The sequence below is a fragment of the Salvia hispanica genome, unplaced genomic scaffold, assembly GCF_023119035.1.
Source record: "Salvia hispanica cultivar TCC Black 2014 unplaced genomic scaffold, UniMelb_Shisp_WGS_1.0 HiC_scaffold_757, whole genome shotgun sequence".
NCBI classification, from domain to species: domain Eukaryota; kingdom Viridiplantae; phylum Streptophyta; class Magnoliopsida; order Lamiales; family Lamiaceae; genus Salvia; species Salvia hispanica.
Window position 1 is genome coordinate 36,700 of NW_025952529.1, and position 25,894 is coordinate 62,593.

The 25,894-nt window shown below is 37.2% G+C and overlaps 2 pseudogenes; both read right to left on the reverse strand.

The window, feature by feature from the left end:
• Window positions 1–1,986: 1,986 nt before the first annotated feature.
• Window positions 1,987–5,668, reverse strand: LOC125199980 (annotated as a pseudogene).
• Window positions 5,669–20,423: 14,755 nt separating this feature from the next.
• LOC125199979 lies at window positions 20,424–24,852 on the reverse strand (annotated as a pseudogene).
• Between the last annotated feature and the right edge of the window lie 1,042 nt (window positions 24,853–25,894).

Consider the following 25,894-nt stretch of genomic DNA (forward strand, 5'->3'; position numbering starts at 1 on the left):
GAATAATGGAAGAATCGCTAGGAGAAGATCGACGTAGGGAGGAGGAGGAGAAGCCACGACGCATCAAAAGCGACCCTAAATACTTCCATCGTGGAGGAGGAAGCCGCCGCAAGGTTGGTACGAGATTACTTCGTTAGAACCCGGATGGGAGATACCTACTTCCAGTCGCCGTTTCCGCATGCGGCGGGAGCTATTTCGCATATCACAAATACATTGGCGGCCCGGGAAGAGTACAGAGTACTTCCAAGAAGGGTTCAACGCTGCTGGCCGTCCCATCTCACGACGCTCTAGAAATGTCTGCGCAATACGTCAGCTTGCTCTGGACAAACGCGGATTTGTTCGGCGAGTACCTTCACATTGGGAAAGCACGAGGAAGCTGTTTGATGAACTCGCAAAGGCGTCCGGCAGCCTTCACCGACGAATTTCTCAAGAAGCCAAGTACCAGATTGTCGGTTCGCTCCGACTTCACGAAACAGATGCACGGCGGGATGCTCGTGCGTCGATTGCATGCATTGGCAATGGAAGAATGCCTTGTGGCTTGGAGGGATCATACACGAGCGGCCACAAAGGCGCACCCACCCCACCGTTATACTCGAGGCCGTTGCCGACTACGGCTATAGATTTGGCATGCATTTTTCGGGTCCCGGATCGAACAACGACATCAACGTGCTCAACCAATCCGACCTCTCCAGCAAAGTTTTGAATGGTAAAGCACCGGCCATCAACTTCACCCGCCGGTATAAAATGGGTACTATCTTGCCGCAGGCGGCAGATCTATCCGAAGTGGCCAAACTTCGTGAAGACGTTCAACGGGCCGATGAATGAAAAAGCGACTCTTTACGCGAGGGCAAGAGGCTACTCGCAAGGATGTGGAGAGAGCGTTCGGGGTTCTACAAGCTCGATTCAACGTTATCAAATCCCGGCTCGTACGTGGTTTATGCAGAATATGGTCGACATCATGTATACGTGCATAATCTTGCACAACATGATTGTCGTCGTTTTCGTGATTTTTAATGATTTTATGAATTATTAGTATTAATTTAATATTTCAATGAAATATTAATTGAATTTGTTGGAAATAAAAATAAAAAATGAAATTGAATGAATAGTTAAGGATTAGATGGTTAAGAGATTGATAGATGCATATGCTATCTCTTAGTTAAGAAATGGGGTAAAAACGTAGTGGGACCCATGAATAGAGAAGGGATGAGACGTATTGAGACATGGATGTGGATGGCCTTGACTAAGAAAAAGTTCTTGGGTATCCGAGTAATCATTTTCTCACACACACACGTTTCTTCTATTTCTGTTCTCCCAAGTCACATCTATTTAGTAGTACTCCTCCGTCCCGACTAAGATGACATGTTCCTTGCCGGCACGAGATTTTAGGAGTTATTGGTTAATGTGTTTAATTGGAGAGAGAAAACGTGGGTGTAAGTATTAAAATAGAGAGAGAAAGGAAAATGAATATTTTAATAGGAGTGAGAAAAATAGTTGGATGTATTAATTGTAAAGAGAGAGTCTCAAAAAAATTTGTCATCTTAGTTAACAAACTAAAAAGAAAACGTGTCATTTTAAGTGGTTTGAGGGAGTACTATTTTGTTCGATTTTTTTGTGTGATTGAATCTCTATCCTTTTTATTTAGTACCCCATATTTTTTAATTTTAATTGAATTGTTATATTATGTTTTAATAGGAAAAGACTTATGCTAATTTTAAAGATTCTCATTATTTTTAAACTATGAGAGACGGTCCCTAAAAAATAATATGGTTAGAACCATGAACTAAACTATAAAATATGGGAAGAAGTCATTTTCACATCTGGGAAGAAGTCATTTTGTCGTTTCAACAATCTCCCTCTTTTACACACTTCCCACTCTTCATGACACACTCTTGCTGCTACAAACTCCACGTTAATCCTATTATTTATTCATTTATTGCATTCCTCCCCTTCTCCCACAATAAGAAAGATCAATGCATAGCGAAACGAGTAGAATATATACGCAATAGATATATAAATGTAAATCCGATCTTCTAATACTCGGATAATAAAGTTCGTTTAATAATCTGGCAGTCGAATTAGCTTTCGACTGCAAGCTTATCAACTAGCAAAATAAGGGTTAAACTTAAACGCATCAGAGCAGTAAAAAGTCTATACCTGCATCTGCATAGCCTAAGAAAGTCATCTACTCTGATTCAATCAGCTATTATCTGTAATCTATAATCTAGAATGACTTATTCTGTAATCATTGGCCGGAGCTTTCAGGCAGACGGAACGAGCCTCCAGCATAAAGCATTCGGTAAACTGGTCGTATTCTTATGCTTAGCACTATGCTCAATGAAGTTCCCAAACCACAAATCCCGGCTAAAACAAGGAAAGTGAGCCGGAAGCAGCTTGGACCCACGCAAGAAGATCCCGTCTGCTTAGCTGCCTCAGATTCGTATACTTGACTAGCGAGCAGACTTGAGAAAACAAGCGCACCGACAGGATTTCCCAGCTGCATGAAATTGAAGATCACGCCAAAATCTTTCAATCCAAAAAGTTGGAAGCAGTTGGAATCATGACACTAAACTGGGTGCCGTAACAGATTCCAAGCAACGCTGTGGCAGCGTAGAGAGTGCCACTTAGAGCTGAAGCGTATAGAAGAAATGACACGACCATGAGTGCTTGTGCGACAGCCAAGCAAAATGTTCGAGGAATCGTCTTTGACCTGCAAAACATAGAGGCTATATTGAGAGAAAGGATGTCAAGAAAAACCAAAATGCTGCCTATTTCAATGATACTAACAAATCTCTCTCTGCAGGTTTGCATAGAAACGGATTATATGACACAGCAGAGAAAAACATCCATGAATATAGAATATTTCGTATGTATATATGTATATAGAGTTCATCGAAAGGATTTGAGCAATTCAACACAGATCAAACAAAAAGTGAAGGATAGTATTTGTAGTACCTTACAAAGTGTTCAGATACGACTCCTGCGCCTAGACGGCCCAAAAAGTTACAAAAGCTGAACAAACTCAACAATACTGTTGCATCCTTCACACCAAGTGAAACCCCAATCTGTGCCAAGTTGTTAAGGACTGTTACGCCCGAGCCAACTCCAAGAAAATAGACGGACCACAAAAGCCAAAAATCGGCCTTCACTACAGCTTCACGGAATGTGAAATCTTCGCCTCTCCTGGGCTTTCTTTTCTTCTTCACTGCTCCTCGCCTACGGAAAGAAGTAAATCCACTTGGGATTTCTTCAGGCTCATAAAAGCTACCAAGATATGTTGTTGACGAGGAAGGGGTCAACATAGGATTGGTTTCGTTTGTATAGCCAATTTCACCTACTACACCGGTAGAAACAACAGGTCTCTTGTGATTCGAAGGGAACATTGTCATTTTCAAAGGGATCGATAGAGGAGCCATCAAAAGAACAATCATTATGGCAATCAACATATAGGAAATAGTGTTGCTAAAAGGGAACAAATCCTTCAAAATTGTCGTTGAAAGAAGATAAACCGCGAGGATGAGACTACGCTTGTGTGAAAAGGAAATGGCTATGTTCGGGAGTCTTCCCAGAAGCGGGAGTACAAGGCCGGATAAAGTACATCATCAGCAAACCTATAACAGGGATGCCGAGGGTTAGCAGCAGTAGTAGTTTTGAAGCTGATCCGTCGAGGGCCATAGTGTAAACCTCCGTGAAAACTGCAGCGCTTAAACCAACATAGCCTTTGAGTATTCCAGCAACAGCGCCCCTACTGATAGGAAAATTCCTCATGTTTGTGACGAGAACTGCTGTGCCAAGCCATGCACTGCCGTGAGTGGCAATGCACAGAGCGATCCACAACTGTCGTGTTATCAACAGTTAGGCAGAGTATATAAACAGAGAATCTACATCTCGGTGATTTCTACATATATCGAACGCAAGCAAAGAATAAACTCGTATAGAAACAGTATAAGTTCGAAAAAGATGCTTTCTAAGTAGAAGAATAAACATCAGCCATTTCTTTTCATTCTAGATAATCCTCTATTATTAGCTTCAGTTCCTCTCTAACATCAAGAATTCAACAGATGATGCAAGCTGATTTTTCACTTTCAAACCACATTATTTAAAACTCTCCACAGCAAGAATACTCACTAGATAAACGCATGGAATCGAAACAATATGGAACATTAGTTTTTAAAAAACAATGAAATAGTACATCCCTTTTTTAAGAAAAAAGAAACTAAATTAACCTTCAACAAAATTAGAAGCCACGCCAACAAATTCAACAACATTCTTTCTGAGATATAGTCCATGTTTAATATACAGTGGTACACTAAAACCTAAATTAGTCAAGTAATTAGCTCTAATGGTATTCCAAAACCAATTCCATTTTTGGTTTTTGAGTAAAAAGTGTTTGATATTTTAGTGTAATTAAGGTAACTTGATTGATCGTATTATCATAATGATACATCATATAAGTATGGAATGCGAGTGCACGCTTATTTGAATTCATTATGATGGACGGGTCCGGGCGCCCTCTTGAGAGGTCAAGGGCGTGCGCCATGCGAGTCCAAGGGCGAGCCCCGGCGAGTATTTCCAACGAGTTGTTGTGTAGAAATTCATCCGAAAATGTAATTTCTAAAAGTCAAATGACTAGTTTGCAATTTCGAAACCTTTTGAAAAACAGGTATTTTCGGTTTTCCCCTCACAGATGACTGTTCATCTACAGATGCTTGTTCATCTTATTAAATCGATCAATTCTTTTTGGTTCTTATATTCTTTCTCGACATCAATATAACTTTTCGATTTCTCGAATTATATCCGATCAAATATTTTAAGTAGAACCACGAAATTGATTTGATCCGAAAGTGATATCATCATCGATTTCAGATTATCCGTTTTGTTCAATATTCTAAATCTCCCTAACAAAAAGTTCCTATTTTTACATTTAGATAAACCAAAACCTAAAACTTTTTCAAATTTTGTGAATAAAAAAAAAAAGCATAATATAGAGAATATTCTTTTGAATTTGAGTTTATTGTAATTTGTAAATGGTTGCACTAAAAATATTACTACTACAATTGTACTCCATTGCCTCCATCCAAAAAAAACACAAATTTTACTATTTAGGGGTATTCATTAAAATTAGACCAATAATAAACAAAATAACAATGATTTGAAGAACATAATCAATATCACATAACACGTGACACCTCCACCAAACTTGGAAAGAGAAATAAGCATAGTCAAGAAAATAAAAATCCAATCTTTGGCGAAAAAACGAAGACTTACAACCCAATAGGGAAGGTTTTGAAGAGTCTGACTAACAGCGAGCCACAAAACACCATAGCCGAAGAAAGAAGCGCAGACGCCGACAAGAAGAATAGCCCACGGCGGGAGTCTGTTGCAAGCTAAACCGGGAAGAATCCCAACATTTTCTCCTATATCATTGGCTACTCCAAGAAGAGTTAGCTGCTGCTGATTGAAGCCGAGAACTGATTTGAGGGAAGGGGAGTAAAGTGGGAAAGTGTATGAGTTTCCTGATGCAATTTGCACCCAAACTGATGCCCCCAAGCTCACCCATGGCGGCCGGCTGCCTTCTTTCAGCACTACCATTTTCAATTGGGGAATTATGATTATGACAATTTGGTGTAGGAGACAGCAGTGTCACTATTTGTAAAGGCTTAAAGGTCCAAATTTTGACGTTGATTCTTTCAAGACTAATCAAGGTATAAATATTTCCATTTGATACTTTATCATTGCTTTCTCAGTTCATTTAAAACAGCGGTGAAAATCATTTACTACAACACTTATTTCTTGCTATAGTAATAGTATTTCATAATATATTGAAAAGTAAATAAATTAAAGAAACAAAAAAATTTATTTACTACTCCGTATTCCTCCTTCCTATTAGGAGTCCTATTTATGAATGACAACGTTTTAAGAAATGTTAAGAAAAATAGTGGAAAAAGTTAGTGAAATAAAATGCGAGGGAATGAGTTAGTTGAAAGTGATACCATACTACATTTATGATAAAAGTGAATCGAGACTCTTATTCGCGGACGACCAAAATTAAAAAACATGACTCCTATTTCGGATGAAGAGATAATTAGACTTCAAAATATTCAATCAATAATTACACAATCTTTAATAGTCTCCGATTATAGTTATACATGGAAAATATATTTATTGACTAGACTTCAATTGAGTCAGTTAATAGTTACACAATCTTTAATAAACTTTGATTCTAATTATACATGAAAATATATTCTAATTTTACAAGTATTTTCTTAATTCAATTTTCTATAATCTTTAATTGATTTCATCTATTATATTTTCCATAATTTCATCTCTTTCATTTCTTGTTCTCCAAGTAATTAATTTTATTATTCCAACATATAATACATAATTAAATAGACATTTTCGATAAAGGTACTTAGGTTACAACATTTCTTATTACATTTCCAATATATCATTATAATAAACGAGTTGACCCTTTTTAGACTAAAAATTTCAATCTCGACACAATCTTGTCTCATACGGTGGTGTTTGGTTTTCAGATAAAACAATACTAAGATATAATCTAAAATTGAGTTATGAGATTATTTTAGTCATAGGATATTAGTTATGACTAATTATCTCATGATTATCCATCTAGGATTGAGTAAGAGACTAAATTTCATGAACTAAACGCATATTAGGATTGGTATACGAAAATCATATTTCGAGCATGTTGCATCGATAGAATTGCTCGTATACAATAAACTTCACAATCCACTTTTAACCTAAGGCGAGAAGAAGTAATTTTATCACATTGGTGTTTGCTTGTGCACTTATAAGATGTTTCTCAAACATTTAAATTATAAGAAGCAAATAAGTTTAATTCTTTTGCATAGTAGGCAGTGCGTGAACGCGTTCACGAAGGTGATGCATCAGTTCTTTGTAGAAGAGAAATATAATTTCACAACCTAGATACGCTTTGGCTACTTATCGTGAAAGGTTAGTGTCGATCCGCATGTTTCCTTACCTTAGGAAATAAACGACACTGGTGTAGTACAACACTGAAGGACCCAAGAGTTGAAATAAGTTTTCTTGCAATTTCGAAGACGAGGTCTCGGTGATTGTTATTTCTTAATCATTGTTGACATAGCATTGAACATACGATATTGATTATGCAATACTTTGAATTATCAAATGGTGCGAATTTTCGCAATCAATAATCGATATCTTGTGTAGTGGTGATCAATGGCTAGAGGTGCTAGTATTGTTATTGCAATGAATCGTGTCTTGGGTGAGTCCAATTTGATAATATCCTCAAGAGGTGTTCAATTTTTTTATTATTTAGAAACTCGGCGGTTGGAATTTATTCGAATAATAAATAAAGACTTTGAACGACAACTCTTGAAAAAGATATTAATTAATTAAAGTCAAATAACAGACTTAATTAAGAGTAAATGCCAAAATTGGTCCTGAACATATGGCCATTTTACCTTTTTGGTCATAAACATGATCTTTTGGATTTTTTGGTCCTAAATATATGGAAATTTGATCATTTTGGTCCTAGACTAATCGTTAGTTTAAAAACTAACGATCACGGATTTAATTCCGATTTTGACCAAATTAGACTTTTAATTGATTTTTTTCTCCCTAATTAATTTCCTAATTATTAAGTATTCATTTAAAATTATAAATAAATAATAGTTCAGGATTCTTATTTCATCTTAAGCATTGCGTTTACTCCTAATTAATTAATAAATGACTCCACTCCACTCCACTCCAATTCCGCCTCAATTGAATCCCCAATTACTCAATAATTTCCATTTTCCGCAATATTTCCACTTCTAGATTGAAACAATTATAAACTGATAATCATTAATCACTTCTTCTTCGTCTTCATCGTATAATTTTCTTCCACATTGCGTCCTCGTCCATTTTGTAACACCCTCAAAATGGGCCTAGACGAATTCGCTATTTCAATTAGAAAATCGGTAGATTGAGTTTTGAACGAATATATTGATCTTACAAATAATAACAATGATTGATAGAATAAAATTAAAAGGTATATTAAGGTTAAAATGTAATAAAATGAAGTAGTTAAGTGGTATTATGACTTGAAAATGAAGAAATAGGTTTTCGACTAATTTCTTAGAAATAGTAAAGAATACTATTTTAAGTACTAAATTATTAGTACATTATTGTGTCATATTAGTTTGATTTTGGAGTTAAATTAGTGGTAAAAATAAAGAAGAATCTAGAATTTGATTAAAGATATGTAAATATAATTAGCTTATATTTATGGCATTAAAGAATGAAAACTATTTTATTCACTCAAATGAAAGTGCCGATTTGTACGAATTGGAACCCAAAAGGTTGTCTCAATTTGTTTAATATATATATGGAACAATTTAGAATAAAGATAACATGTGTATTCATATTTAGTAGAACAGTATTGAATATCGGCCACAAATTAAATTATTAGAATTAAGATGTAAACATTCACACACATAGATATGGATGGGAGGAACCATTTATCTTTCTTACGGAGGAAAAAACGTCTAACACCTCCCCAATGCCATAATCATATTATTTCAATTTTCATTAATGTTTTAGCATATAATCGACCTCTATTAGCATATTCAATGGTAAATGAAGGTTTGTCTTCCATTCTAATCAAGCCATAGAGTTTATTGTTGGCATTAGATGTTGATATTTGATATATGATGAGTATATGTTATGTTTTTACGATGATCGAAAAATAATCAGATATAAGGATGAAGACTTTGAGTTTTATTAGATCAAATAAATACGAATTGGAGATCAAGAAAATGAGTCGGTGCGTAATTTGATGCTATTGGAACTTTTTATAATAGCGTGAATTTTGAGAAATCAAGCAAGTGTGTCTATGTTTTAAATTTATGTACCAGAATCGTAACATCTTCTATCTGACGGGTAGGGAGTGTTACAAATTTGTATCAGAGCCTAGGTTTAGTCGATTCTAGGAATAAACCGAGCTTGGTATGCGCATAGATACACGCCAATATAGGAATACGATATGCGTTAAATTCTTAATTTGATCATGGAACTACTCTCTAATGCATGACTTAAGCTTGAACTAGGAACAAAATGAAATATTAAGGGGGAATTTGGAATGTTGACCGGGGTTTAGGGAGGGGGAAACAATTGATGCTTTTATAATACTATGTGTTTGATATTGTGTAAATAGAATTTGTATGTATTGTTCTATGCAAGAATTGAAAGGAAAAAACTAAACTATGATGGATAAGATGGTTTTGGCGGAGAATTAGTACTTCCTGATTAAGTATGAATGGATTATAGTATTTATATGATAATAAAGATATCCTAACAATATTGAGTAGTTTAAATAGTTGCGAAACTTGGTTAATGATGTATGAGTATGTGTAAAGAATGGGGTGACGAGAGAAAGAAAAAATGAAGTTGTATATTAGCTATGTGTATTTTTATTGGTTATGTATTGTTGCAAGTAAAGTTTATTGACTTTAGATTGAGATTATGAAATAGTCAAACATGTCCAGTTCTGGCAGTAGGTTATGAGGCTTGTTACATTGACTTAATAACCTCTTTTTAAGCACAACTTTTTACAGAACTTAGCTCTTTGTGTCCTCTGTATTGTCGTAAAAATTCAGCTTCAAACAATTGCAAAAAGGATTGATAGGGAAATTCCATAGAACTACGTGTCCTCTACCTTTCTTCTTCTTCACGATCTGCCCCATCTTTTCTGATATTCCTTCGAGCTCAGCTGTTTCTCTCTCTAAAAAAAACAACCCTAAACAATTATTTATTTCTAATTTTAAATGAAAATTTACTAAAATAATTAGGGAATTAATTAGGGAGTAAAAAATCAGAATTACAAGTCTAATTTGGTCAAAATTGGGATTAAACCCATTGACCGTTACTTTTAGCGAAGCGAGTTAGTCCATGACCAAAATGATCAAATTTCCATATGTTTAGGACCAAAATTCCAAAAGATAATGTTTAGGACCAAAACGTAAAATAGTTATGTTAGGACCAATTTTGGCTTTTACTCTTAAATTAATTAATGGATATTTATATCTTAAACATGAGAAATAATAAATTAATGAGGTAAAGCCCGGATTACTCGTAATTTGGGATTGGTGGAGATCAATATTATTTTATTGTAGTGGTCATCTGGTCGATAATAATATTCTATTGGACTGTATTAAATTGAAGCTCAATTTAATTAGTTAGAAAGGAGATTGAATAATTAATTTTTAGTAAAAAATCGTTCCTCTCTATTGACGATATTTTCTCGGTTCCCAGGACCGAAAATTCGATCTTCTTCTCTAATTCAGTTTTCTTCTCTAATTAAGTCCTTTTGATTCGACAAGCTTTGCCCACCCAAAGGTCGATTCGAGTTTGGGATACGATTAGAAGGTTCGTGGTTGAGTACGAAGAGCATCATGTGGAGAAGGCGCAAGCAATCCACGATTCTTTGGGGAATCGGATCGGTATTTCTAAACCGTAGAAATTCATGAATTAGGGTTTTGATTCCTTATTTGTGAATTATATGTGTTCTAGCATGCAATTGATTATTTAACATGTGATAAATTGATCCCATAATATGTCAAATAGATCCATATGTGTGATTTATTTGTGAATGCATGACTTTCGTGCAAGAGGAAACCAAACCCCAACAATACATTACTAATTTAATTCAGGATACAACTGCAAAGCGAACACCCCTACATATTTCAATCCTATTTTATCTCATCTTTTTTGAAAACACCGAATATTCATGTTAATTAAATTTAATAAAAAATTATAATAACATTAATTAATTTATTTAGAAGTTAAGTTAATTAGAACATGCGAAGAAATACGCGTATATAGCGTTTACTAGTCATTTTATTTGTTTTAATAATTATTAGTATAAAATTTATGCGGTCAATATTAATCTCATAGTGCTTTTGAGATTTATCATGTTTATATCGGATTTGTATATCCTAATACTTCAATATTTATTTTCTTTTGAGTGAACTACATCAAAAATTCCTAACCTTTCCAGTTTTTCCGATTGTAGGCACTTTGAGTCCATTAGAAAAAAATATCTCCGAATGTCTCTAACCTTAAACATAATCACGTATCTTGTTTTTCGACTAAATGACCCTTTAGCCCTAAAGGGCATTTTGGTCATATCAATTAGAATATGCATGGGATGTACTCTTTATCCTTGTTCATGTCAAGGATTGATGGGATTTGATATTGTGTAGCATTGTCGTGCGCATAATCCAATTAATGAATGAACTAATAAAATTCAAATTTTAAAAAATTGTAAGAATATTTCTTTTGAAAATAAAACAAATAAATAGAATAGAATCAGTTAATTGTAAAACTAACTATTTTGCACTATGTCCATGTGTGTAATTGCATAAATATGAATATGATTATAATCTTCATCCAATATATAAATATCATGAATATATCACACTAATTTCAAATTTATTTGGATATTTGTTAAAGTGAGATAAAGATTTGATCAATTTACGAATCGACACATCACTCCACGCGTCTCTATCTTATTAACTTATTCCCACTCCTACCACGAACACATTTAATTCATCTCTCTTCCTCTATACGTTCTTCTTCATACAATCTTACGCAAACAATTTTAATTTCATTCTCCTGCAATCTCTATACAAATGGTAGATTCTACAACCACACCCTTTTCTCCATTAATTCTACGCATTATTTCTCTCTAATATATATAAAATCGTTTGTTCTTTGAGGCGACGCAAGAGCGGAGGGACGAACATAGCGGTTATCCGTCGGGTGACAAGTAAAATTTGGCCGTCGGAAGGGCGACCGCCCCTGCATCCGCCAACGACACTAAGTGTTAATTTTTACAAAAATTCAAACAATTCATAAGAGCATCCACAATAGGGGCGGCGCGGCTGGCCGATCAGCGGCTAAGCCGCGGCGTCTATGTGGTGGAAGCGTCCGCCCGGAGAGGCGGACGGCTTTGTGGGCGGAAGGGCTTTCGCCCCAAAGCGCGAGACGAGCACGGAGGAGAGAGAAAAGCGCGGCCGCCGCGGCTATCTATTGCACGGCGAAACCGCCGGAGCGGTCGCCGATTTCCTTTTTAAAAAAAAATTTGAATTTTTAATTGTTTTTATTATAAATATTCTCCCATTTTCATCTTCTCTCCACACACATCTTCACACCCATTTCACTTTCTATCCAATTTTTCTATCTCTAAAAATTTGTGGATTTCCATTCTATTATGGATGATTTGTGGAATGAAGCATGAGATTCTTTGATTCAAGAGGTGCGAGAGGAAGCCGAGCCGAGGAGGATGAGGGCGCAGGGTGGAGCGGCGCGATCCTCGTGAGATTCATCATCGTCGGACAATCCACGAGACCATGTCGGGCGTGAGCGGCTTATGGCGGACTACTTTAGCGCTAACCCCGTTACCCGGTGAGATTTTCCTTCGACGTTTCGAGAATGTGGACCGTTCTTCACCCATATAGCGACGACATTGGCGGATCGGTACGGTTGCTTCAACCTTCGGAGTGTTGCCTGGCCGGATCGGACTGTCTACTTTTCAATGCACCTGACCAATGAGCGCTTCCTATCTTGGACGGCTGATATGTTCGACGAATACCTACGAGATGGGTAAGACGACTAGTCTTGAGGTGCTCGACAGTTTGTAAGGGCATGCGGGAAGTCTTTGGTCCGGAGTTCTACGAAAGCCTAACCTCGATGAGTGCCGGAGCTGCTAGATATGCACGGTGCACGTTTCCCGGGGATGATGGGCGGCATTGATTGCATGCATTAGGAGTGGAAAAACTACCGGTGGCGTGGAAGAGCGGTTCCTCTGGTTTCAAAGCAAACATCCTTGATGATCCTGGAAGCCGTTCGCGACTCCGTTTGCGGATCGGCATGCGTATTTCGGTGTTGTAGGTCGAACAACGACATCAACGTTCTGCGGTCGTCGCCTCTCTTCAATGATGAGTGTCGGGGAGAGGGTCGGAGATCGGTTTCGTAGCAAACGGCACGCGATATCGCGAGGATACTATTTGGTAGATGGAATATACTCGTTGGCCGTATTCTTCAAGACACTTCGCCAACGGCGGAAGCGAGGAGACAATATTTTGCGCGAAAACAAGAGGCCGCTAGGAAAGATGTTGAGCGAGCTTTTGGTGTGCTCAAGCGCGATGGGCCATTATCGGCTGCCCGACACGAGTTTGGCACGAAGATGATGTCGCGAATATTATGTTAGCATGTATCATATTGCACAATATGATAATAGAAGATGAAGAATTTCTTGCGAACGTTGGGCACCGGAAGATGGTGCAAGTACAAGTCACGGCGTTGCCTCGCGCCGATACGGATGGGTGTACCACGTAGTAATGAATATCGATCAACGTTTACGATATACGCGGGAGCACAACACATGACCAACTCCAGTCGATTTGATTGAAGAGGTGCGGGCACGTAGGGAGGCGGCTAGCGTCATGTGTGATTTTCCGTAGATCAAATTTTCGTTGTAATTTTCCCCTTACTTTAATCGACGAAAATTTAGTTTTCAATTTTAATTTGTTTTATTAGCCGTTTTTATCTAATTATATTTAGTCGATATTTTTAATTGTAAATGAATTAAAATATACAACAAATAAATAAAGTGAAATGTGGCTAAAAAAAAGTGTCCACTATTCTTTGGAAACTTTTTTGTGGCCGTGGACAAATAAAAAGTGTATGGACAAAACGTAAAGTGTCACGACCAAAGTGTCCACTATTGTGGATGCTCTAATAACTTCATTCTTCTTCAATCCCACACCGTCTAAACACTCACTTTCGTAAACCCTCCCTCTTTGAAGACTCTTGTATGAATGGATCCTCGGGCGCCAAAATGAGAGAATGAATTGAAGTGAGAGAAAAAAATAAGAGAAAGTAAGAGAAGAGAAATGAATTGAAGCAAAACCCTTGAAATATGCGGGGAAATCATACGCTTGGGAAATACGTATCGAATATGATTTGAGTACGCAAGTCGGTGTAGGTGTGTGTAGAGTAGGTGCTCGGTTCTGGTACTTTGACTTAAATGCCCTTCAAGGCATTTGGGTATTTTGGTCTGAAAATTGGCTACAAAACACAAGATATGTGATTATGTTTAAGGTTAGAGACTTCCGGACATATTTTTATTTACGAGGACGTGTCAATTGGAAAGGTCGGAGCTTTTGATGTAGTTATCTATTTTTTAAAGTCACACTTACTTTACTATAATTGTCCACTTTGATTCGAGGCAAAGTAGTTGAAAAAGTTAGTAGAATATGAGTTAGTAGAATGTGAGTGAAATGAATTAGTGGAATGTAGGATCTCTTACATTTATAATAAAAGTAAAGTGGATAATTAATGGGGACGACTACTCGTCCCAATTAAAATGAAACATTTGAGAATCGACACGAGATTATATATAGTATTGTTTTGTGAGTTAAAAAAGGGAAAACGTTTCATTTTAATGGGACGAAAGAGTATTAGGCTATACATATTCAAACACAATATTATTTGAGAAATAAATTATTTCAATAAAAGTTTAAATATCAGTAGTATAATTCTGGTTTTTGAATGATTTCGGTTTAATAAAGTTTTTTGGAAAACAAACCCTTTAATTTGCCACATAGAAAATTTTTGAAGGGTTTTATTATTACCCAATTTGAGATTTTATTTATTCTATATTTTGGGACATAGATAAAAAAAAATAATATGTTTTTCCCAAATCAACTTAAATTTTAAATTTCGGGAATTTTCATTGATGGAAAAAAAAAAAAAAATTAAAAAGTTCATGTATTTATATTAAAAAAAAAAGTTGGGGAAAAAACCCAAAGGGAAAAATTAAAATTTTTATATATATTTACGGGCTAATAACCCTTTTCCCTCAAAATTTTTCAAAATAAATTTAATATTTTGATTTGATTTGATTTGTTTTGATTTGTTTTAATTATCCCTTTTGGATATTTTAAATTTAACCCCTATTTTTAAAAAAAATTGAAATTGAAATTGAGAAAGTTTACCAGACTCATTTCTGTAAATTGTAATCCTATCGTTCCAAAATTGGAAGAGGCAATCTCTTCAACTCCTGTTATTTCCCCAGACAACATGCGGGAAAAAATATTTGGAAATTTTCAAAGGCCCCCGCCGGAGCCCCCGGCGGAGGATTTGTTCCGTCCGATTGAAGATGTGGACTTTATAGAATCCCCCCGGGTCTGCAACTGCTCAGGCGTTGAATTTCTTTCCGGAAACCCTAGAATCAAAGGGAAAATCACAGGCGTTATGCATCTCTTCAGAAACGACGCATCATCCGACCAATTTCCCCGGTAAACACATTGATTATTCAACTGAAGTCTGTAATTTTTATGAGAGGTCAATTTAGATCCAGTCGTTCCCTAGTCTGTTGAAAATTGAGTTTTGATCTTATTGTTCTTGCATTTTAGGGGTTTTTGACCGAATTTCACTGCTATAGATTATAAATATGATTATGTGGAGTGGTAAGGAAAATAGGTATGGACGGATTGTAGGGGGGGTTGTTTAGGGATTGTTAGTCCTCCATTTATGTATTTTTTCTTTTTGGGAAACTGCAGTCGTAATTACAGCCCAAACCCCTTATGTTGAATTCATAAAAAAAGACACTTTTTTTTCCCGATTGACTCAATTCAGCTAGGATCGCGGCTAAAACCCCAAATTGACACAACCACCAACAACACAATAAGCAATAGAACACGGGCAATGAAACAAGACAATCACCAAAGTAGATTAATAATGAGATCTTAAGAACAATCCGATAAGTAAAAGTAAATGCCCGGAATGAACACGAAAAAAGAAAACGATAGAATGCTATGGACCCCGGATCCTCAGTCCAATGAACAATCACACAACTAACATCCCAATGAGAGAGTGGCCCCCCCTTAAAATACATCCCACACCTGCTTCAGATGTAATCCTCTGCAAAACCATCCCCTGCCCTTGTCAAAATTTCCCCGGTACTACCTTTTTCTTGTTGGGATGATCCCGTGGCCCTTATTCCTACCCCCAATGACCCTTTATTCCTCTAGATACTGCCTATGCCAATGTTGCATAAACACATTTTTTTAACGTGCAATTTTTGAATGGATATTGCGAGAAGAAAAAAAACAGATATATGCCGTTTTGTTGTGTGCATGATGCTCTGTTCATGACAATAATTTAGGTTTGGCAATTTATTGATGTGTCTTTCTGTACCTCATTTTTTTTCTTTTTGGTTATTTACATGTTATGCGGCTATACATAACTTTTTAATGCCTTTCAGATTGAGAGAAAATCCTTTTTATTTGTGTACTGGGGTCCCCAATCATACTACTTATGCAGATTTCTGTCAAATTCTGTGGTCCATTTATTCAGAACATGTTGGAAATGCAATTTTGAGGTTGGTTTGGGGAATATCATGGCAGAATTTTTGTTGTTGTAGGGAAGGATTTCACCTTATGCTTTCCACTGATGATCTAGTCTGTCTGGGGTAATGCAGGACTGAAGGATTGGGAAAATCGCTACAGTGTGTTAATCAGGCTTGATGATCAAAAAAAAGCAGATTATGTTTACAAGCTGTACAATGGGGAAAATGTTTTTCATCACTTGAGGTGATATCTCTCTCTCTCTGGATGTATATTCCTGTACCCCCTGCTCTATACCCTTAAACTCTTTATCTCCTTGTATGCAGGAGGGAAAAGTGCCGCATGTTCTTCACTGTAGATATGCAATATAGGGGCAATTGAACACTCAAACCTTCCCCGGGGGAAACTCTACAGAGCTGCCTAATTGTCCAGTTTGTCTTGGTACACTTTTTTAAATTCCCTTTGGGACAAAATTAATTTATTTTCATGGATAAAATGTAGATATTAAATATTTACTTACAATGCGTGGAAGGGGAGGGGGGGAGTTGGCATCCAAAAACTTAAGATTTGTAATTTATGTAATCTGAAAATTTCATAGCTCTATGGGTTTTTTGAATGATATGGCTAATCTCTTTAAGTTTTACCAACATGGTTTTTAAACCCCCTGTCAATGGTTGCAAGAGACTAGACCAAGATACTGCTTGGGAAATTTAAAACATAAAAATGATATTTCATTGATCAAATTCCCCAAAGGGCGGGCAGCCCTTGCCGCTATTTTGGGAAAAAGCCTCTTGCCGCTATTTTCGAGGAATAAAAGGGTCATGTGCGGATAGGGAAAAAGGGCCACGTGTATCATCCCCAACTGACACAAAAAAAGAGGTAGTACCCGGGAAAATGTGTGAGCGAAGGAGCCTTATTGGAGTGCGTAGCAGAGGGTTACATCTGGGAAACAGGTGTGGGATGTATTTAAGGGGGGCCACTCTCTCATTCGGCATGTTAGTTGTGTGATTGTTTATTGGACTGAGGATCCGGGGTCCAAACATTCTATCGTTTTCTTTGTCGTGTTCATTCCTTTGTCATTTACTTGTACTTACGATTGTTCTTAAGATCTCATTATTAATCTACTTTGGGGGATTTTCTTGTTTCATTGCTGTGTTCTATTGCTTATTGTGTTGTTGGTGGTTTGTCCCAAATTTGGGTTTCAAAAGACTAGACCAAAAGGCTGCTCAAAAAAGACACCGTCTGGGGGAACTCATAAAAAAGATATTTCATTTATCAAATAAAATTCAAAATTTAAATCCTAAAATTATGATTTATTATACACGATAATATGCATAATATTATAACAAAAAGGGTTTTGACTACTCTTGCCCAAAACTCGCTCAAATGTGATAGATTAAATTTTCTTGGAGTTGGCTGTGGGCGATAGCATCGTGCGCCAATGCCCGACAATGTATGTGCTCCGGAATTTGTCGGCGCCCCCTAGCATGGGACGCACGGTGGGGGCGCGGGGTATTATCGTCGAACTAATTTGCCACAGCCGGCCCTTCGTATTCAATTATCATGTTGTTTATGATAACACACGCAAAAATGATGTAAGCGGGGTTTTTGCATATACCACTACAGCATTGACAATCATGAACCGTACTTGAAGAACCCGGGACACTCTTTCCACATATTTTCGAGGCGCCTTCCCGCTACGCAAAAGAATTTGTTTAGTGTCTTGCGGCATGTTGAGCGTCTTCACGAAGGTTGGCCTTTTGATAGATACCATCGAGAGATAGTACCTCATGTTGTATTGTGTCGTTAGACGTGAAGGCTATTATCGGTGCTCTACATCTAAAACCTAGTTGAAGATATCAAAATTTGTTTACATTGCTATCCGGTCTCTAAAAAACACATGTCAAATTCATAGCGATAGTCGCAACCGCCCACAATGTGGTGCCTTTGGGTGCATGTACGCCCCATCTTCTGCGGCAATTCTTCCATTGCCGATGCATGCGTTAATGCTTCAAGCATCGGGAATCCTTACCCTCCCGTGAAGAGCAATCGTAGGTGGTGGGTATCTGAAGGTATTCCTCGGCCAATGGTTTCCACAACATGTAAGAATCGTGGGTCAGATCCGACGTTCCTAATAGCAACCGTCCCTATTGCGACTACACTTGGTGTACTAAGACTTTGCGGCCGGGGAATGGCATGTTCTTGGAAGAACTTGTCACAGTGCCAATGTATTTGCGATTAGTAAGTCTTGGCACATGCCGAACAACGTCGGGGGTATTCCTCTCCCCACCTTGGTTGCACGCAAAAAAAATCCCAAATGAGCCTTTGGGTGGCTTCTCCCCATCACAATGGATGCAACATCGTTTGTGGTATGGTTGTCAGTGATGTTGTTCTCACTATGTTTGCGAATCACCTATTAGCCTTACTTGTTGAGAATGCAAATGAATATTTTTAAGATATAATCATTTTGTGTCAGCCTAAGTAAGACATTTCTATTTGGTACAAAAAAGGTGCGGTTGTACAATGATTTAATTTGTAGTAATATTCCCTCGTCTCACTCTATGTGGAGCAATCCTCTTTCGCCTGAAATTTTATATAGTGTTATTTTGTGATTTAAAGTGACGAGAATAAAGTAAGACAAGGGAAAAAGAAAAGAAGTGATGTTTCCATTTCTAGAAATATGTCATTTAAAGTGAACATCCCAAAAATAAAATGTGTCACTTAGAGTGCGGCAGCAGTATTAAAATAGGGAAATAATAAAAAATGAATAATAAAAGAGCGAAAGTAGAATAAAGTAAAAAAGAGTAAAGTAGAAGAGATAAAAAGATAAAAGTATACGAGAGAAGAAAGTTAATTATTGTAAAAAAGGAAATGCCTCTCATTTAGACCAGGACATCAAAAGAAGAATACGTCTCATTTAGATGGGACGGAGAGAAGTAGTTTTTTTTTATGCGAAAAAAGCAGTGATGAATGAGACATTCATAGATAATTTGTGATGACTGGGAAATTGAAAAAAAGGAAGAGAAAGAATAAAAGTACTCCCTCCGTCCCACAAAAATTGTCCATTTTATTTCCGTCATCCCAAAGTTTATCACATTTCACTTTTTACCATTTTTAGTAGTGGACCCTCTATTCCAACTAATATTCTTACTCATTTTATTATAAAACTAAAAGTAGGGCACACATTCCACTAACTTTTAACTCTTTTCATTACATTTCTTAAACCGTGTCCGATCAAAGTGAGACAATCTTTGTGGGACGGAGAAGTATAATATTTTGATAAGTGGAAAATTTTCATTATCTGTTTGTATCTTTTTTTAAAAAAAATCAAATTTCCAAATGCCACAAGCAAAGCCCACTTGAAGGTGTGACCACGGAGCGCCGGATGGCGGGGCGTGTGAGCCCAATTTGGGGCTCCTCCCGGCTCGGCCCCGGGCCCTTGGGATGGGAGCTCGCGGCGGCAGCCCGACCGTCTCCTCCACGGGATGGGATAATCTCCAACGGGAGATCTTTGCGGATGCTCTTACACATCCCTTTTTTTTACTCCAAATTTTCAAGATACAACTAGTTAACACATCACTTATTATTAGAATTCTATCAACATACAACTAGCATTTAACAAAGTCACCGCGCATGAATACATCCATCCCTAATGCAATGTTTGTGGACTATTTGTCTCACTTCTATATTCACCATATAATAAATACCCTCCGTTTATGATTAAGAGTCCCAATTTAAATCTGCATTGTGTTTTAAGTAAATGCAAATAAAATAAGAAAGTTAGTTGAATAGAGGTCCCACTTGTATATTAGTTTTAAATGATAGACAAGAAATGAATGAAGTAATGTGAATCTAAGTCTCTTTACCATTTATGGTAATTATGAACCGGGACTCTTATTCGGTGACGGACCAAAATGGAAAACGGGACTCTTATTCATGACTATAGTAAAGACTTAGTTATGTGCACAAAAATGATTTCCTTGAACAGAACAAGAAGCCGCCCATTTCATCAATACTTTTTCTCGACTATTCGCTCGCCTTTTTAGTCCCTCTGCTGCCACCTTCACAAGACGTCTCTGCAACTACTGCCTCAGTGTTGCTATCAGTTGGCTCATCATAAGTAGCTGAATGTTGCTCTGAATTCTTGAGTTTCAAGGCATGCCATCAAGCTTTGCAACTGCATGTACATAAGCAACCAAGTCTCACCATTAAGTACTTTACTCTTTCTTTTTTCTTTTCTTTTCTTTTTCTTTTCTTTTTCTTTTCTTTTTCTTTTATTGAGAAGATTAAAGCTACGGAAAAAGAAAAGAAAGAAGCAGCCACCTGTTTCTCCAACTCTTCAACTTTTGTCCTTACTAGCAAAAGTTTCTTCTCCCTGACAGATTTTTTCTTTTTTAGAAAACCATGAACAGAAAATAAAAAACAAACATGTTCCCTTGTAAATTCATCTAATAACAAAAGGTCAAAGAATTTAGATGGTCGTCTTTGTAGGAAAACTGGGACTATATGGTCCTTCTCAAAAAATAGCGTTCAGGTGACATACTACCATTTTATGGAAATTTTTGTAAATCAACATTAATCAATCCCTAGCAAGTCTAACAAAGTTGCAGAGGAGGTGGATAATGGTGAAGGCTACAAATGACCAGTTTATAAGTGGAACTAGTCTTTCTAGATTAGTTGCAACATTAGAATCATGATATAAATCAAGTGATTATTCACAAGCAAGCAAATAGGGTGAGAGTGCTTTTCTTAAGTCCATTTGAAGGAAGAACGGCATGACTCATGAATAGACCAAAATGCAGGTATATCGCTTACCAAACAGGTAAAACATTTTTGCTGTATATCATGCATTGCATGAAGAAAAATGTTACCTTTCTTCGGCATCTTCTATCTTAGATTCCCAAATGCTTTGGTTCCTTAGAAGATTGTCATTGATCTAAACGAGGAAAATCACAATGAGTAAGATGACAAGATGTAAATCCAACAAGTCGTACTTTGCTTATTTTGATGTCATCAATCTAAAAACTGCACTCAGATAACACAAGGATAGATGTGAAAATTACCCACCTCATCAAGAAATCTCTTTTGCTCAATGCCCTTATCGCTTCTTTTGCAATTTCAGCAGTTTTGGGTTTTCACTCAAAGCCTTTCAATAGCTAAGGAAGATTCTTTCAGTGCCCTTCCAACTTCTTGCAATAAGGACTCAAAATACTGAACCAAGGAGGATAGAGTTCGAAGTGTGAGTGGATATGCAATTTCCAGAAAGAAAACAAACGGATGAAGATCAAAAATATTATGTTCACAGTGCTAAATCAGTAAATCCATGAATGCACACCTGATCTAGTAAATCAAATTTCACTTAGAAGGCAGGAGATGGCTCACTTTTTCTGGCTGAGAAGTAAGAAGCTCATTGTACTCATTCTTATCTGCGTAATGAATAATATTGTCAAATAGACAACATACAGACTAAATATGAGTATAAATATAAAGTTATAGAAGTTGTAAAAGTTACATATTCAACTTCATCACCCAATGAGTCATTATGCCCTGTAGACCTCACTCAAACCATCGGAATGCCTCACACAGTGGGGTGTGACGGCTAACTCAACCATCATCGGTTTTAGATTGTATCAATCGGGGTGAACATAGTTGTCACCAGCATAGTCCCAAACACGTTGTGTTTCCAGTTCAAGGGAATAGCAGTGTTCAGTTTCTTTCCAGTGACCAATAGCATGACCTTCCCTATACCTAAAACACAATGAGAAGCATTAAAAAAAACATCAATTGGCTTTGTTCAAGACTCAAGAGTCATAAAACAATATTTGGATACAGTAAGATATAGTCTCAATGGAAAACAGATACTGTACCTTCCACAGCCAACAGAACCACATATAAGACACATCCAAAGATGGCAGTACCGGCATACCTATTCAAGTTATAATCAGTGACGTTAGTCTATATCCAATTTGAAAGGCGCCTATACCTTAAAAAGTAAAAGCACATGATAGTAATGTAGCTAAGCAGCAGCAGCAGATTGAATGTGATTAGCACCGCATAGTAAAGTAGAGTAGACTATCCCCCATATACCGAGTTACATGCTTATTGTGTCCACTCAGACTAGGTTAATTAAGAAAGCAGATTATTTAATTTACGGATCTAATAATGCTTTGAATTGTAATGTTTCATCCCCTTGGGTACAAATTTGTCTTAAACTTGACTCGGCTCACACATGTATGCCCAAGGGAAAAAATAATCATGAACAATCATAAATCATATAATTTCAGCACCCACCGGGCAAGAAGAATCGGTCCATTTAGACATACAAGAGCAGTGAAAGGAGTGATTGCAGATTGTAGTGAGAATTCCAGCAGTATCTTGGTCTAGTCTCTCTGCAACCATTGACAGGTGGTGTAAACCATAGTTGGAAATAACAGCTTCAGAGATTAGCCATATCATTCACAAACCCATAGAGCTATGAAATTTTCAGATTACATAAATTACAAATCTTAAGATTTTGGATGCCAACTCACCCCCTCCCCCTTCCACACATTGTAAGTAAATATTTAATATCTACATTTTATCCATGAAAATAAATTAATTTTGTCCCAAATGGAAGTTCGAAAAAGTGTACCAAGACAAACTGGACAATTAGGCAGCTCTGTAGAGCTTGCCGAGGAAGGCTGTGAGTGCTCAATTGACCCAGTATATTGTATATCTACAGTGAAGAACATGCGGCACGTTTCCTCCTGCATACAAGGAGATAAAGAGTTTAAGGGTATAGAGCACGGTACAGGAATATACATCCAGAGAGAGAGAGAGAGAGATCACCTCAAGTGATGAAAAACACTTTCCATTGTACAGCTTGTAAAAATAATCTGCATTTTTTTGATCATCAAGCCTGATTAACACACTGTAGCGATCTTCCAATCCTTCTGTCCTGCATTACCCCAGACATACTAGATCATCAGTGGAAAGCATAAGGAGAAATCCTTCCCTACAACAACAAAAATTCTGCCATGATATTCACCAACCAACCTCACAATTCGCATTTCCAACATGTTCTGAATAAATGGACCACAGAACTGACAGAAATCTGCATAAGTAGTATGATTGGGGACCCCGAGTACACAAATAAGAGGATTTCTCTCAATCTGAAAGGCATTAAAAAGTTATGTATAGCCGCATAACATGTAAATAACCAAAGAGAAAAAAAAATGAGGTACAGAAAGACACATCAATAAATTGCCAAACCTAAATTATTGTCATGAACAGAGCATCATGCACACAACAAAGCGGCATATATCTGTTTTATCTTCTCGCAATATCCATTCAAGAATTGCACGTTAAAAAGTGTGTTGTATGCAACATTGGCATAGGCAGTATCTAGAGGAATAAGGATCATGTGCGGATAGGAATAAGGGCCACGTGTATCATCCGAACTGACACAAGAAGAGGTAGTACGGGAAATGTGTGAGCGAAGGAGCAGGGGATTGGAGTGCGTAGCAGAGGATTACATCTGAAGCAGGTGTGGGATGTATTTAAGGGGGGACCACTCTCTCATTCGGCATGTTAGTTGTGTGATTGTTCATTGGACTGAGGATCCGGGATCCATAGCATTCTATCGTTCTCTTTGTCGTGTTCATTCCGTTGTCATTTACTTTTACTTATCGCATTGTTCTTAAGATCTCATTATTAATCTACTTTGGTGATTGTCTTGTTTCATTGCTGTGTTCTATTGCTTATTGTGTTGTTGGTGGTTGTGTCAATTGGGGTTTGAGCCGCGATCCTAGCTGAATTGAGCTCGAATCGTAACAAAGTGTCTTTTTCTATGAATTCAACATAAGGTTGGTCTGTAATTACGACTGCAGTTTCAAAGAGAAAACTACATAAATGGAGGACTAACAATCCGCTAAACAACCCCCCTCTACAATCCGTCCATACCTATTTTCCTTACCACTCCACATAATCATATTTATAATCTATAGCAGTAGAAATTCGGTCAAAAACTTTCTCTAAAATGCAAGAACAATAAGATCAAAACTCAATTTTCAGCAGACTAGGCAACGACTGGATCTAAATTGACCTCTCATAAAGATTACAGACTTCAGTTGAATAATCAAGTGTGTTTACCGGAAGTTGGTCGGATGATGCGTCGTTTCTGAAGAGATGCATAACGCCTGTGATCTCTTCGATTCTAGGGTTTCCGGAAGAGAAATTCAACGCCTGAGCAGTTGCAGACCCGGAGGGATCTCCTATAAAGTCCACATCTTCAATCGGACGGAACAAATCCTCCGCCGGAGCTCCGGCGGCGGCGCTAGAACTTGTCGAAGTATTTTCCAGCATGTTGTGCTGAAGTAACAGGAGTTGAAGAGATTGCCTCTTCCAATTTTGGAACGATAGGATTACAATTTACAGAAATGAGTCTGGTAAACTTGCTCAATTTCAATTTCAATTTTCTTTCAAATTATAGGGATTAAATTTAAAATATCCGTAATAAGGATAATTAAATCAAATCAAATCAAATCAAATCAAATCAAAATATTAAATTTATTTTGAAAATTTAGAGGAATAGGGTTATTAGCCCGTAAATATAGTATAAACTTACACTTTTTCCTGCTTTTCCCTGAACTTTTTTTTTTTAATATAAATGCATGAACTTTGAATTTATTTTATTTTTCCATCAATGAAGAATTCCGATTAAATTGAAGTTGATGTGGAAATACATATTATTTTATTATCTATGTGCCCAAAATATAGAATAAATAAAATCTGAAATATTTATAATAATTAAAAATTCGAAATTTTTTTAAAAAAAAAGGAAATCGGCGACCGGCCTGGCGGTTTCGCCGTGCAATAGATAGCCGCGGCGGCCGCCGCTTTTCTCTCTCCTCCGGCTCGTCTCGGCGCTTTCGGGGCGAAAGCCCTTCCGCCCCACAAAAGCCGTCCGCCTCCGGGGCGGACGCTTCCACCACAATAGACTGCCGCGGCTTAGCCGCGATCGGGGCGGCCGCTGCGCCGCCCCTATTGTGGATGCTCTTATGAATTGTTTGAATTTTTGTAAAAATTAACACTTAGTGTCAGTGGCGGATGCAGGGGGCGGTCGCCCCTTCCGACGGCCAAATTTTACTTGTCACCCGACGGATAACCGCTATGTTCGTCCCCTCGCCGGCTCTTGCGTCGCCTCAAAGAACAAACGATTTTATATATATTAGAGAGAAATAATGCGTAGAATTAATGGAGAAAAGGGTGTGGTTGTAGAATCTACCATTTGTACAGAGATTGCAGGAGAATGAAATTAAAATTGTTTGCAGAAGATTGTATAGAAGAAGAAAGTATAGAGGGAGAGAGATGAATTAAATGTGTTCGTGTAGGGAGTGGGAATAAGTTAATAAGATAGAGACGCGTGGAGTGATGTGTCAGATTCGTAAATTGATCAAATCTTTATCTCACTTTAACAAATATCCAAATAAATTTGAAATTAGTGTGATATATTCATG